We start from the raw sequence: 17,058 nt of genomic DNA, 5'->3' as shown, positions 1-17,058 counted from the left end.
ATCGGACGTTGTTTTAAAAAAAAAAAAAAAACAGCAATTATTTGCCATTAAATGACAGCCATCCACTCAATTTCAACAGTGTGTGTACATTGCCTTTCAGTGTTTTCAATCCACTTTTGGTTTTGGTTGCAAAACACTGACCAAAATAATGAGCAAAAATACTGTGTGTGAACATGGCCTTAAAAATCATACAATAATGAGGCAAAAAAAGACATCTATTTAATTTCCATTAGGGGATTCGAACCAGAGAATGAACTGCTGTCAGGTCTATAGACAGGTGAGTTACCCCTAGAACACAGCTCCAACACATTACATAGGAAAGATTTTTTCAGACATAACCTGCCTACAGAGGACTGATCTGCAATCTAACAGCTGAGCAAGCAGGAGGCTGGGCAGCATTGATTATTCATGAAGAGGGAAGAGGATGCATGACAAGTGTGGCACGGACAACAGCTTTGTGACAGTAGGAGACATAAGATTGTACATAATCCGCTGCATGGAAAATTACCAAAAAGGCACCATACTCACTGGGGGCTGCCAGCTACAGCACACTTAGTGTTATATCTGTGCACACTATTGGGTGCAATTAGAACCTCAATACAGTATTTTGTAATATTAATTGCACACCGGGAAACAGTTATCTTGCTTGTCTTGCTTGTTTCTTATTTTCTTATTTTATTCCAATATGTATACACAAAAGTTGGCTCCGCGATTGACCACATGCATTCTTATATAACAATTCATCCATAGAACATATACCATAATGGACGTTTCGGTCTAGTATGACCTTTTTCAACTGGTATCTGTAGGGTAAATATATATTCCAATGAGTGTACATTATATTGAAACAATTATACAATAATCATGTCTTTGCAGAATCATAAACATAATATGGCTCAGAGATAATGTAATAGTAATACATAATATAACTCTAGCTTTAGTGACAATACAAGGTATCTCCACATAGTCATATTTACTTGATTAGTAGACTAATAGAGTTACTATATGGAATGGAAAATCCAAAACGGTTTGCTATATTCACACTTTGGAGGGTGGTAGGGATAAAGGAATGCCTGGAAAAGTAAGAAGTGAATATAGAGATAAATCTCCTGTGTGCACACCAAAGAATAAAAAAAGAACAAGCAAGAAAGAGAAGATCAAGAACATCAATGTAGGAAAAATGCTACCTTACCATGTGTCTTGGATGTAACAAGCACGGCCGGAGCGGTCATTCCGGTGTGGCTTCCGGGTTTATATAGGGCAGTGAAGCGATCACATGACTAGGATCGCAATCACATGTTGTGTGACGTCTCCGCGTCACCAGTCGAGCTTTGTAGTTTATCTATTGAAATGCCCTTGTGGCTTAGCCTATGTAGGTGAAACGACCCAGAGAGTGAAAGAACGTCTCACAAAACATAAGTCGACTATTAGATGCAAAAACACCCTCTTACCCATCCCCCAACATTTCATCGAGTGAAAGGTCACTCCATAGCACAATTACGGTATCAGGTCCTGGAACATATTTCCCCCCCGAGGAGAGGAGGGAATAGAGTTAATGCATTAAAGCAGCGAGAATCCTTTTGGATCCACAAGTTACAGACATTGTCACCACTAGGTCTGAATAGAGAATGTGATTTCTATATAAACTTGTGAAAATATTATGATTTTTCAGAAAATTCTTTTTCCTTCCCCAGATATGTCCCCACCTGAATAGACAGTTTATATGGATGACTATTGTCTTACTTACCTACAGGATCCTCTTGGAGGGGTTGGTAGTCACGTGGTGTCTCTTTATGTGATCTTGGGGTATTATCTATCCCCCTTCTTCTGCATTTTCACTCTTTTGTATTATCTTTTATTATCTTATTATTTTATTATCTTATTATCTTTATATCTTTTATATCTTTATTATCTTATTATCCATATACAATACTAATCATATTATATCAACCCATTATATACTATCCCATACCATTAAGGTTTATACAGATGCAGCACTAGGTTTCATTTTATTTTTACTATATTTATAATATTAATGCATAGATGTTTTTCTTATGGCTAACAAGATATAAGATGATGACAGAGATGTTCAGTCACATAGTTTGCTTACAAACACATTTTTTAGGCATTTCCATCTATAAATGAATACTTGGACGATTATTTAGCTTCCATATCACTAGTGCGCATGTCAGAACTAGTTGGAACGCACAGTGGAACGCACGCGTCACCGCGACACGCGTCAAGCACCGACTGGTGACGCAGAGACGTCACACAACATGTGATTGCGATCCTAGTCATCCTAGTGATCGCTTCACTGCCCTATGTAAACCCGGAAGCCACACCGGAATGACCGCTCCGGCCGTGCTTGTTACATCCAAGACACATGGTAAGGTAGCATTTTTCCTACATTGATGTTCTTGATCTTCTCTTTCTTGCTTGTTCCTTTTTTATTCTTTGGTGTGCACACAGGAGATTTATCTCTATATTCACTTCTTACTTTTCCAGGCATTCCTTTATCCCTACCACCCTCCAAAGTGTGAGTATAGCAAACCGTTTTAGATTTTCCATTCCATATAGTAACTCTATTAGTCTACTAATCAAGTAAATATGACTATGTGGAGATACCTTGTATTGTCACTAGAGCTAGAGTTATATTATGTATTACTATTACATTGTCTCTGAGCCATATTATGCTTATGATTCTGCAAAGACATGATTATTGTATAATTGTTTCAATATAATGTACACTCATTGGAATATATATTTACCCCTATTTACCAGTTGAAAAAGGTCATACTAGACCGAAACGTCCATTATGGTATATGTTCTATGGATGAATTGTTATATAAGAATGCGTGTGGTCAATCGCGGAGCCAACTTTTGTGTATACATATTGGAATAAAATAAAAAAATAAGAAACAAGCAAGATAACTGTTTCCCGGTGTGCAATTAATATTACAAAATATTAGCTACAGCACACTGTCAGCATTTTAGGTAGTGCCCGGGAGCTGACGGATTCCCTTTAACTCACCACTGCCGGTCAAATACATTATCTGCCCGCGCTCCCACCTACTTCTGGTGCTTCCTGACATTCCGCTCAGCCAATCAGTGCACTGTCCCACTTCTACTGATTGGCTGAGCGGGATGTCAGGGAGCCAGGAGCTGGAGAAGAAGGTTGGAGTGCGGGGAGGTAAAGTATTAGGTGGTAGCGGTGGATTGGGTGAGCAGGGGCTACATTATTGCAGCAGAATGAAAATCTGTAACGAGAATGTAGCGCTATAGGCAATCACACTACAGAGTATAGCAGCGGATTTCAATACGGTACATGGGAATTGGCCTTTAAGGGATTATCTAGCACTCTAAATAGTTTAACATGTTGCTGCCATATTAGTAAACATAACAAACATGTTATGCTTACCTCTCTCCGCACCCCCGGTGCCACAATGTTGTTGCCAGGGTCCCCCGTTATCTGTAGCCGCCGTTACTTCCTAGATGAGTTTGTCTCAGGAGTGACAGCCCAATCTCTGACTGGGACTGGACAGCACCACGGCCAATGATTAGCTGAGCAGGCTTTCAAAAACTTGTCTCTAAAGTAATGGCAGCTGCAGACAGTGGAGGACATCAGCGACACTACATTGGGACACCACAGGAGTATGGAGAGGTAAGTATAACATGTTTCTTATATACCAATATACTATTTACCAATATGGCAGCAGCATGTTACAATTTTTGGAGTGCTGGATAACACTTTTAAGGTTATCCCTGCAGAGATTATTTCCCTGCAGTAATCTCATTATAATTCAAAGATCCATAGATCCATAAAGCACAATAGATTATAGAAAAAGCTCAGCACTTCCACCCTTCTCCCCCTCCCTGCAAACGGTGTGCTTACATTTTCTCAAATAAGTTAATAGGTTAATTTCAGGTGTGATTTAGATGCCTACTGTAAATAGGGGTAAGATCTAGAGGTCTGATAAACAGGCATAACTGGGATGGGAGTGGGGAGTAAGCTCCTTTAGATGTCTTGGCAGGGTTGAAACGGGGAGTGTTTTAAGGGATGCATAGGTTTACCTAGAAGTGGAGGAAGGACTAGAAATAGAGGGCAAAAATCAGCGGAGCAGCAGAGTATGTGCAGCCTCATCCATGTCAGGAGCACAAGACAGCTCTGCTACCTGCTACTTTTTATGGTCTATATCCTACTCAGGGATTTTCTTTATTACAAAAATAAGATTGAAGGAGACCTCAAAGGCAGTTGTTGAGTGGGGAATTGGGAGTCCCATTTTAAATGTGGATACCCCTTTTTAAAGGTCATTAGCTTTTTTGGGTTTATGTGTGCTCACTGGGTGTGGTCCCATGGAAAGTAAATGTGTGGTTTCACATTGCAGCTCCAAGTCAAATTTGTCACTTCTAGGTTGGCACAGTGCAACTGGGGAGCATGCATGAGGGGACTGCATTGATCAGCTGCCTGCCAGACCCCCTTTACGACTTAATCCATGTTGGTTTTATGATACGTATAAGTATGTGTAAGAGGCAATAGTTGTGCACCCGCTGTACAACTGAACCAGTTTCACTTTGGCACACATCTGGGAATGGGGTCTAACACTAAGGTTTCCCCCCTTATTCCACCCCAGGATATGAAAACTGGACTTCTGCTCCAAAAAAAACCGTTGCTGCAAAAGCATGATCCTAATGCGGATAGCAACTGGGTAAAAATATCATTGTATGGCACTAGTGGGTCAAACAGATAAGCAAAGTCAGCGGTCCAAGTCATACACACCAGCCTGGTAAAAGCCCAATAAATTAAAATCAGGCTCCGGCATCTACGCAGATTTTTTGTGACAGGTACCCTGTAAAATAACAACTTAGGCAAGGTGGCTAGACAGCAGGATGAATGTGTAACAAACACAAAGTCCAGAATGTCATGACCACAGACAAGTGCACCTTAAAATGGGCAAGGCGATGTACCCCGGTCGATGTCTTAGATTTTATCTGCTCTGCTTCACATGCTGTAACTTTTTATATTATTTAAAGTGCTTTGAAACCTGTAACATTTCAAGCACTGTTGCCCTTTTGCTCAATGTACTTAAATTATACTTCCATTGAAAGTAGCAGAAAAAGGTTTCACATTTTTAAGCAGGTGCATTTGCTAAAAAGAAATGTGGGTTTGCATATGTCATTTTTAAATCTTGTCATTTAGAACAGATGAACATGGTAAAAGTAAAAAACCTTTAAACCTTAAAGTGGTGTCAGATGGGCACTTTGAACGCTAACACTTTTCCAGCTGAGGAAACAGTAGCCTTAATATAGCTCAATTGCTCTAGTGTTGACACTCAGAAATAAAGAGAAAAGTTTCTTCACTGTCATAGAGTAACAACTGTGATGGGAAAATGTTACATGCTGTGCCTTCTGAACTTATTCACTCTCATGTCAGAGAGAACAGTATTCACTGTATTGTGGAGCTACTGAGAGGAGCTGTATGGAACATGTGCCACGCCGCAGAGAAATCTTATGGCAGACACATTTCTACAAAAATTAAAAATCCACTCAGCTCCGGTTGAGTTCAGTATTGAGACATCACCTGTGTGGTTTGTGTTGGTAAACACAAGGCAGGGGAAGAAAATAAAACAGATAAAAACAGTATTTTTTCTTATTTTCTTTATTTTCTCTGCTTGTAAATGTAGAGCTTTTTAAATAGATGGATTATTATTATTATTATTATTATTATTATTAGTTGGACAAAGCTGGAATTGCAACAAAGTTTGTAAAAATTTGTTTAGTCAACTAAGTGAATTTTTGCAAGCTTAATTTTAAAATTAGTTAAACATGACGGCCACACATCTAAAAAAAAAAGATGGTATGCTCACCTGTCAATGCTCCCCCAGTGTTCTCCTCTGTATCTCATGTGTCCCAGCATCTTCATCTAATACAATAATACAAGGGAGCTCCCACTTAAATCCCACATGGGGGTGCATCTAAGTGCCTAAAACAACAGCAATTATTCCAAAAGACAAGGTAGATACTATACAAATAGGTGCTCTCACCACCAAATAATAAAAAAAATATATATCAATCTTTATTAATACATATGCAAAATACAAAGCACCACAAAAGCTTTTTAAAAGCAATTTACAAACCACACAGGTTATTATTATCCCGGGAGGCAAAACATGATAATCAACCTCCCACTGGGAAATTCATATATTATTAACAACCCACATGATCCAAGCACAATATAAGTGAATATAGTATCCAATTGAACTGGCCCTGATACAACTACAAATCCCAATAATCAATAGTGCACAAAAAGGGAAAAATGACAAGTACAAATCTGTAATTATAAGTTCTATAGTGCAGCAGTGCAAATATAAGGCCATATTCCCACAAAGTATCTTCTGCATAAAACACGGCCGTTGTTGCAATTTGCAACAATGGCCGTAATATATAAAGGAGAAAGGTTGTATGTGCATGAATGGAATCCCAGCTGGAGCGTATACACATAGTATACGATCCGGCCCGGATTCTAACGGCTGCACGAAAAACTGACATGTCAATTTTGTGCAGCCGTTATCCATTGAATTGCGGCCACACAGACATGTCAGTTCCGGCCGCACACTCCATTGTGTTCAGCAGTGATTTGGGATGCGGACGCACACGGATGCCCCCGCATCCCAATTTAACAGAAATTAAGATCATCCGGCTGGTACTGCAGTACCGGCCATTTTGTGACCCGGCCGGGTCACAGAACGGCCGATCTCATACACAGTATGAACATGGCCTAATTCTGTAAAAGCTAAAAATGCAAACAATACGAAATCAAGGGCGGATACAATAAGCAAGAGTTCCCCCATGGACAGTTTTTTATTTGTCCAAAATAAGGGTGCGCTGGATGGTGCGCTTTGCCTAATACCATCTTTGGGTATTTCTCTATGTGAAAAAACCAACGACAGTTTTTTAGGCTTATAAACACACTTGTCTTTTGTTTCACAAATCTTGTTTGGAGAGTTCTTGGGTGTTATTTGAGCACTTTGGCACATTTTATAGGCACTTTACAGTTGCAAATCAAGTCTTTTCTAGCAAAGTTGGCTGAAATTGAGCCTAGTGTAACTACCACGCACTTTTTTTTAAGGCCATAAAATACACGTGAACTGTCCAATGTTTTTTTCTATTGAATTTAATACAATTCAAATAGAGGTGGGGCAATGTAAACTGCAAATGTTGATTTTGAAGCATAAAAAGGCCATGCATGTCTCAAAATACACTCCAAAACATGTGTGAACATAGCTTAGTAAGCAAAAAACTGTGTCTACAAAGAGAGGTGTCATTTTTAGCTTAAAGAATTCAACACATCCCAGGTGTGAAATTTTGATAACATGAGCTGGTGATGTTCTGAAGCTTGGCACATATACTGTAATTGTCTATGTGTCTCACCCAGTGATTGTTATATAGTCTTTTGACTCTGATGTCTCTGACAGCATGTCCTGATATTGTCTTGAATGCATTTCATTAGAAGTTGTAGACCTTAAGTAAAAGAAGGGTGGACATATCCGTAACTGGTACTGATTTCCCAATAACATTTCCATACAACTGAGCCCTCAAAGCGCAACCTGGTCGCACACTTGATAGTGGCCACTAAACTACTGATCCCACTACATTGGCTAAGTAGCTCACCCCCTACCCTAAGCTAGTGGTTGGAAAAAGATAGCCAAATATGCCGACTGGAGGAGCTCACCAGTTGGGTGAATGGGACCCACAATGTTTTCCTGAATATTTGGACATCCTGGCTGACCTATAAACAGAACAATGCATGTGCCGCATAAAATTCTAATCCACCTGTACCAGTTACTACTTCCACAGATCCTGGGAAATCTACAGTAAATGACATGACTTTTCTTCACATTTGCCCTCTGGATGTTCTGCCTACCTTTCCACCTCCCCTCCATCCTTTACCTCCCCCACACCCCATTCTCCTCCCCCTAATTCTCTTTATGGGTTCTTGCTACCACTCTTTATAGGACTCATTTATGTTATGGACATTTGCTGACTCCAGAATCTCCTTTTTGCTGCCTCCGTTGATTTGATACAACCTCTGGGATTCGTGAAAGTCACACCATTATATCTTCTTTGCTGGACTCTCTAATGGACACTGGTTCTGTGTGCATCTTCCCCATCCCTATTCTCCTCTCACTATTCTTGTTATTATAAAGCAAAGTTCATTTATCTATATTTGTCTTTTGCCTAATAAAACAGATTTGACAGAAAAAAAAACTATTTCCATACAACTCCCTAAACCAGGGCCGGGACAAAGGGTAGGCCAGGGTAGGCGATGGCCTAGGGCGCCATCTAGTGGTAAGTTACAGGGGCGCATTTTCAATTTCTTTAAAAAAAAAATAAAAAAAATCATTGACCTGCCAGGACCTACAGAGGCTCCGCCCCCTCCTCACCATGTGACCTCTTCTCTGTCTGACTGCTGGAGGCTGTACCGACTGCTGGGCTGCTGTCTGGTGAGTTCATTGACTGACTTATCATTCTTTAGGTGTAGGAATGCTGGGAGTGCTGGGAGAGCTGGGAATGCTGGGAGAGGGAGGTCACCTAGGTCACAGGGCTGCCCCATATCCCTGCACTGATCCTCTATACACAGCACTTTCCATATTGTTCCCCAACCTGTGGGTCACCAGCTGCTCCAAAACTACAACAGTCACAGCATGATAGGAGTTGTAGTCCTGCCACAGCTCGGGAGCCACAGGTTGGTGAACACTTATATTCTGTTTATTGTGTACAGGCTAATCCCCCTGACACCAGTGATTTACAGTCAGGGAGTACAGTATACACGGTCCTGTTACAGTCAGGGGGTACAGTATACACGGTCCTGTTACAGTCAGGGGGTACAGTATACACGGTCCTGTTATAGTCAGGGGGTACAGTATACATGGTCCTGTTACAGTCAGGGGGTACAGTATACACGGTCCTGTTACATTCAGGGGGTACAAGATACACGGTCCTGTTACAGTCAGGGGGTACAGTATACACGGTCCTGTTACAGTCAGGGGGTACAGTGTACAAGGTCCTGTTACAGTCAGGGGGTACAGTATACACGGTCCTGTTATTTTCGGGGGTACAGTATACACGGTCCTGTTACAGTCAGGGGGTACAGTATACATGTCCTGTTACATTCAGGGGGTACAGTATACATGGTCCTGTTACAGTCAGGGGGTACAGTATACATGGTCCTGTTACAGTCAGGGGGTACAGTATACATGGTCCTGTTACAGTCAGGGGGTACAGTATACATGGTCCTGTTACATTCAGGGGGTACAGTACACATACTGGACTCTCCCATATAGTCTGCAGTGTGGTAATACTCTGCAGAGCCTGTGATGACCAAGTATTAGCCCCCACATACAGTATAGCCTCCTGGCTGTCCCCACATAGTGTACAGTCCACAGTGGGGGGGGGGCGCCATTTGCCTTCTCTGCCTAGGGCACCAAAACTCCTTGTCCCGGCCCTGCCCTAAACGATACTATGTAGCACCATTGCCATAATACACTGCAGAAATAATACAGTGTACCATGCCTAAGTTTGGCAGATTTACTGAATTCTGAAGCAAAGTTCAGGTTGATCTGAACTGAACCTTAAACTAACTGCACTGAAACAGCTAAACAATTGTACGGGTTTAACTGTTTTAGTGCTGTTTGGAGGAGGGGGCCTGACTATTAGTGTTGCGCAGGCATGCACAGATGCTGCTCGATACCTGATGACCGGAGAATTGTTTGGACATTAGTTATAGCTGAACCACACAAAATTATCAGATTTTTTTGTTGTAATTCTTGTATATTTCATAACTTTAGGGGATGCTTAAATGAAATAAACAAAAAATTTGAATGAAAAAAAAAAAAGTGTTCTAGCTTTCTATCTGTGGAGGGATGTCTGCAATTGCCAGCAATCCTGGGCTTTTTCTAATATGCTTTGCAGAAAACTATTACATTTTTATGTTAAATTTTTTTAATTCATTTGAACATCCCTTAAAGGAACAAAATAAACAAAAATTACAACAAAAAAGAAATATAACTGGCAAAGTTATTGCAACTTCATGGGCTATGGGCTAGGTTAACCAGGCACCTTACACTCCCATATAAAGGGAACCTGGTGTAATACAGGCTCAACTCTACTATGGAGGAGTGAGGAGGCACGCTTTTCAGCTCCTGCTCCTAGCTCTTCTTCCACCTAACTTTAATAACCAGAGATTACCTAATCCACTCAAATGTGCTAGAAGAAATTCCCTTTAGCTCCCGTAGCTGCTCGATCGATGGCCCAGGGGATCATCCATACACTTAGAGATGCCAATTGTTGCTTTTGCTGTGGACCCCCCCAATTATCGCTGTCTGGGCAACTGTCCTGGTAGCTGGTCCTCTTACAGTGTGGTGAGTGAGTCTCCTTGTGATTTTTTTGTTCCCCTGGCAGTGGATGGCTTGGAGACTATTAAGGAACCTGAAAAGGGGCCACTAGGGTGTGTTAGAGAAGAGGGGGTAACAGGCAAATAGGGCATGATAAAGGTAATGGTCATCAACCTGGGACACCTAGTATAACCTCTTAAACCCCTAGTTCTACCCCTATGTGTAAGGCAGACACTGAAGTTGCAGAGTGACAGCCCATTCAGCCAATCACTGGTTGGGGTGCTGCCCCGTCTCTGTCAGTGATTGGCTGAGAGTGAGCTAGAGGCGGCTGGCATTAGCAGGGCACCCAAAGAAGTACAATGGGGGAATGTGGACAGGTTAGTATACCCCTTTTTTTGTGTAGTAAATTATGAGGCTGCCATCTTTACAAACTAGTTCAGCACTTTGTAAAATGTTTAGAACAAATCCCAGTTTGCAAGAATCAGTTTGCTCATCTCTACTCACAACATAGGTCATTAAAATACAATAGAAATGACTAAAATTAAGCCACTAATACATTTGGATCATATTTGTAGTTATTTCATAGCCCTCCTTACTGCCTTAGGCTATGTTCACACAACGTATATTTTCGGTCTCTTACGATGTGTGAACACAGCCTTATACCGTTTGAATGCTTTTGCCCTACTGCCATAAGAAATTCACTAAAACTGCACTGAACAACCACTTAAAAAAGGTAAAATGTTATTTATTTATTTACTTAATTATTTATTTGTTTATTTATTTATTTTGTACATCTTTACTTCCCATTATCTTTATGGAAATTAGCTTGGTCACTAATCATTTCCAATCCCAGGCAGGACATTGATTCTTCCTCATAAGCCCCTTAACAGTCAAGTGGAGAACCCCCACTTTTCTATTTCTGCAATTTGTACTACAGTACCAGATGGGATTATTAGAGTATATCCCACTTATAACACCCATACTAGTACAGCTGCCCCTGTCACGCTATAAGGAACTCTGTGCTACCTCACAGCCCTTTGCATGACTGCAAACATCTGCCATGTGCATAATGCCTTAGGCTTTCTATACTATATTACATCACAACATTAATGGTTGCGCTTAGCTGTCACACATCATTTACACTACTGTTCTCTTTGTATAGGACAAATGGACTATTTGGGATCCCTCTGGTTCCAGAATCTATATTATACTACTTCGGTTGTACTTCATATTATATAACTGTGGCCCTAGACCCTGTAATGAACCAAACCCTTGCAGGACCATAATCAACACTCGCAGAACTACTAATTTTCCAACCTTCTATTGGTCTGTTGTTTGCAATGAAAGTCGGATGATGAGGTCCAGTAATTCTAACCAAAAATCCATCTTCTTAGGATTACTTTTATGTCATAAAAGGCAATAATTCTAAAACCCCTTAAAGGCAGTATTGCCGGTATTGTTTCATCAGATGATTCAAACTTAAAGGTGAGATTATTGTCATTCTCGTCTATGCACGGATTTGTACATTTCCTCTAATATCCTGTTTGCTTTTACCTGCCAAGCGTTGCTCTGCTCACTCTTTCTTTTCTATTTTTACACGTACTGCCAACCTGAGGAACTGAAGGCTCATATGATGCCAGTAAAACAATGAAAACAGGAGCAGTGAAGAACGTTCAGCAAGCAGCTGCTGGAATAATAAAAAGTGCATCAAAATCAATATGCAAAGTCATTACGCTACCAGATAACTCTCAGCGTGCCAGTAATCTAAAGATGAATGTATGTGCAGAACGGCTTTCAATCCAAGTTCTGCTCATGAGGATCTGCAATATTAGAATAAATGGCATAAAGGGCAACACGTTTGTAATTATATATATATATATATATATATATATATAATGGTAGCTGTTATTCACTAAAATACAGATACTTTATTGTTTTATATACACTGTGAAATAGTTCTGTTGACCATTTAGATCTTGCTTGGAGATGAGCAGTGGATCGCATGGGGTGCCAGTTATGGTCCTGCTGCTGTTTTGTTCTGTTTCGTCCGGTCCGGTGTCCGACCTATGGTAGGTACCGCACCGGCGAGCTGAACGCAATCCCCCTGTTAATTGGAAGCGCTGTGCGGAGAGGAGTGAGTGAGATCCTTTACACTGAGTTATTGCCCATTAGTTCTGTTTATTATTTACTTTGCAATAGTCTGCACAATAGTTCCGTGATCAATGTTTACTGCACACTGGCTCAACCTATGAACTGACCGGGATTCTCACTGACGTCACAGGAGGAGTCGGATTGGCCAGTGTCTTGGGCATGCGCAGTTCAGCCATTGAGACGTCTGCTGTTACTGCTAAGATACATGTATCATGACTGATCTGATAAAGCCATTACTGCTTATTGATTGCCACACCTTTACGTCTCCTTGGTGAGTGCCCCCCCTGTGTAACCAGCTGGTTGATTATACTCATTTACTTATATTGTGAGTTTTGGTGCAATTGTTATACTTTTACATGTGTATTTGTACACTGGAGTTTATATACGTATTGTTTTTCTACACTGTCACTGTATGCTATATGTATTTTTTATCACTTTATTTATTGATTGTTTGCCAATCATCTTATTGATGTGTGAGCACATATATACCTATATTGAGCACATGTTGTTACACTGCTTGAAAAAGCTCTCAGTGAGGGAGCGAAACGTCACAAGTTTTGGGTGAAATAAATATCATATTTTCTTTACTTTATCCGGAGTGCTGCGGTTTTCTACTTTTTTATACTTCGAGCACTGCTGGTCCCTTGTGCTGACCGCTTGGCACCCATCCATATTGAGCATTTGAGGAGTGCTGCAGGACTTTCTTGTTCTATATATATATATATATATATATATATATATATATATATAATGGTAGGTGTTATTCACTAAAATACTGATATTTTATTGTTTTATATACTCTTGAAATAGTTCTTTTGACCATTTAGATCTTGCCTGGAGATGAGCAAATCTCATGCGACACTATTTGGTCTGACCTGCCAAAATCTTCATGTTTTCCTGAAATGTTCTTGTGACCTGCTGCATTGGCAATGTGCATGAAATGTTAACTAAGAGCAGACTGAGATGTAGCGTAAGTTAAATGACATTACATGTTAAGTCAGCGGTATCACAGTAATAAGTAATTACTATGGAGCCTCAACTGTACTCTGCACAGCAAGATTTAGACAGTCCTTTTATATATTTAAATATTGGAGATGAAAGATTCAAAACTTGGGGTATTTAGAAAGTGTTAACGTTAATTTTCTCCCTTATGTTAGTCGATGTGTTGACCCATCCTTGAAAGAATTGTCCAGAATTATTATTATTATTTTTTTTTTTTTGGGCTGGTGCATGTTGAACATAACAAAAAGTCATACTTACCTTCTCTGATTCCCTGCAGCTCCTGTTCTGATGGATTCCAGTTCCCACTTGATACACTTGGCCTCAGAGGCAGATTAACTTCACCATAGGCCCCGGGCTTTTGACCAAGCTTGGGCCCCCCAACCCTACTGTAATTATGGCAACACTAGCGTGGTGTTCATAGTACAGGATAGATAATTTCATGATGCCCTGATTTGTGCAAAACTGTGGTAAAAAAAAGCAACAATTTTTGCAAGAGTTTGCTTGTTTTTTTCTAGGGCAAGTTTTACCATACAAAGTAGTAGAGGGGTCACAATGTATCTATCCAGTCCTATATATGGTTCCAAATTGCCTTATTTCAGGTCTACCATCATAAAGCCATGTAATGATTCAAAAGATACAACTGCCTTCATCAAGCTCCCCTTTGTATTTGCCAAAATGTTGCCTGGTGGACCTGAAATTGAAGTTTTTTGGAATCATGTACAGGACTCTCTTGTTACTCTATGACATCTCTCTATTACTTTGCATTGTTTGTGGGTTAGCCTATATCCATTTGAAGTCACATGCGGGCCTAATGAAACTGGTGCTGGCTTCTTACTTGTATTTACTTTATTTTAACATAGATGTTATGCAAAACTAATTTTAAAAAAAGTTGGCGTTGAAATTGGAAGCAATATTTACTATTTGGGGGTAGAGGAGACTTATTGATTAGAGAAGAATGAACCTTGACCATGCTCTGGTTTGTCTGAGCCAGAGCGTGCAGCTTGTATTACTGGTGACTAAGGCTGCCTGGAAAACATGGATACAGTCATAGGCCATAGGCTGTATCCATTATTTCCAGGACTCCTTAGGCCTGCATCCTACTTCCTTAGTTACTTGATATGCTGCTCTTTTCCTCCCATTGTTGATGCTTATTGTTTTCTAGATTACTCTAAAAGCAGTGGTCAGACTAATATCTATATATTTATAGTGTAGATGTATAAAAATATAGGGGGAGATTTATCAAACATGGTGTAAAGTGAAACTGGCTCAGTTGCCCCTAGCAACCAATCAGATTCCACTTTTCCTTCCTTACAGAGTCTTTAAAAATTAAAAGGTGGATTTTGATTGGTTGCTAGGGGCAACTGAGATAGTTTCACTTTACACCATGTTTGATAAATCTCCCCAAAGTGTATGTATACTGTACAATATATGTGTATATGTTTACTATAGCTATAGTTAACAGCCAGACCACTGCTTTTAGAACAGAGTGGTGGTCGGTAACCTAGACAATGAGCTGTGAACAATAAGAAGGAAAGAGCAGCATATCAGGAGAAGAAGGCAAGTTTGCTAAATGAATTTACAAATTTGAGTCGGGAATATCCCTTTAGGCTATGTTCACACTGCGTATGATTCCGGCCGTAGTGCGAACCGCAAATATACACATGTAGTTTTGAGGTTGATGCGGTCGCTTGAAAGTATACGATATACGCCCGCACAATGCACACTATGTATGAGCTTACGGCCGGATCGTATACGGCGCCGTGAAAAATTAACAAGACCATTGTTTGAGGACGGAAATGTTGAAACTCACGGCCGTGGATTTCCATGCGGTCCCGTACAAAGTACTTATTTCAGCCAAATTGAACTTGATTTTTCGATCCAAAAGGTTCTGTGTGGTTTACGGGGCTGGGCGAAGATTTCCAAGTAAATGACCTGCCTCAGATCGCTTAGAAACAAGCTAGGGAAGCATAACTGTACTACGGGCGTATGTTCGCGGTTCGTACGCATCTGGCCGCATGTCTATTTTTCCCACGCCCGTAGTTTCAGCCGCACATGTACGGCGGCGTATGAAATGCAGTCGGAATCATACGCAGTGTGAACATAGCCTAAAGGTGATTATATACCTTCAGTAACTGTGCTGTTCTCCCCATACACATGAAGTTTGAGCATGGCCAAAAGTTCTCATGTTCTCTATGGGGAGGAGTAAGCTGCAGCCAGATTGTTCTCAAAGAACAAGGTCTGGCAGTGAAAGGCTATTTCTGCTCAGTATGCTGTAATATGCAGACTTTTATAGTTCCTATAAGACTAACTGTAGATTTATATAGAATTGTTGTTATTAAAATAAGTTATGGGACAATGACAAGGCTTGTGTTGTTTTATGTGAGGCTACACTTCCTTTTTCTCTTTACAAAAGAGTGACAAGTCTATCAGTATCGGCGCTCACATCCTGTACCTACACGAGTAGTGCTCTTTAGACCTTCCATTCTTCAGGGTTCAGTTGTGAACACTGAGACAAACATAATAAAGTTGAAGTACAAAGAAGATGTCACATTAAAGCAGAGGTTTGGGAGAAGTACCAGAGTTCAAACATTTCAAAGATAACAGTACAAAGGGAGTTTTTTTAAGAATGGGATCTATTACCAAAGTATGTCTGATATAAAAGAAAGAATTGCACCGCCCTGCTCAAGGTTAGAAGATGGAACATCAATTAAATGGCTGATATGACATTACTATAAAAAAGATGTCCTTGTCTGTATATCTACCACCAAGGCCAGTTTAGGGAAAACTGGACTATGGACAAGAAGTAAGGCTCTTGCAGTTAGACAGTCATATTTAAATATATGTATATACATATGGTATAGCACATACTGTACACTGTTTACCAAATGTTTACACTGCAATACTGATATATCATGGCATGTAATACTTTTATACATTGTTCAAGCAATATTACAATTCACCAATACTACAATTTACCAATAAGGCATCTTGGGGTATGTCATCAACACTCAGACCCTGAACGTTCAGGAGAAACTGAAGATCAAAAACTTCAGAAGAGAAGGATTTAGGGGTGGTGATGTCTGAAAGCTTTAAAATGAGTCACCAGTGCAACCAGGTGGTAAGAAAAGTAAATTGTATGCTGGGGTGTATAGCTAGGGGTGTAACCAGTAGGAAGAGGGAGATTATGATCCCACTGTATGTGGTGAGACCACATCTGGAATACTGTGTCCAGTTCTGGAGACCTCACCTAAAAGAGGACATTGATAAAATAGAAGGGGTCCAAAGATGGCTACAAAAATGGTGGAGGGTGTCAGGGATAAAACATATCAGGAAAGATGTAAGGAACCAAATCTGTATAGTCTGGAGCAAAGAAGAGGAAGGGCAGGACATGATAGAGACCTTTAACCCTTTAAGGACCGGGCTAACTTTCGTTTTTGCGTTTTCGTTTTTTCCTCCTTGTGCTTAAAAGGCCATAGCACTTGCATTTTTACACCTACAGACCCACATGAGCCCT

Source organism: Dendropsophus ebraccatus, chromosome 7 (genome assembly GCF_027789765.1).
Source record: "Dendropsophus ebraccatus isolate aDenEbr1 chromosome 7, aDenEbr1.pat, whole genome shotgun sequence".
Classification (NCBI taxonomy): Eukaryota; Metazoa; Chordata; class Amphibia; order Anura; family Hylidae; genus Dendropsophus; species Dendropsophus ebraccatus.
This window is presented reverse-complemented; position numbering follows the sequence as displayed.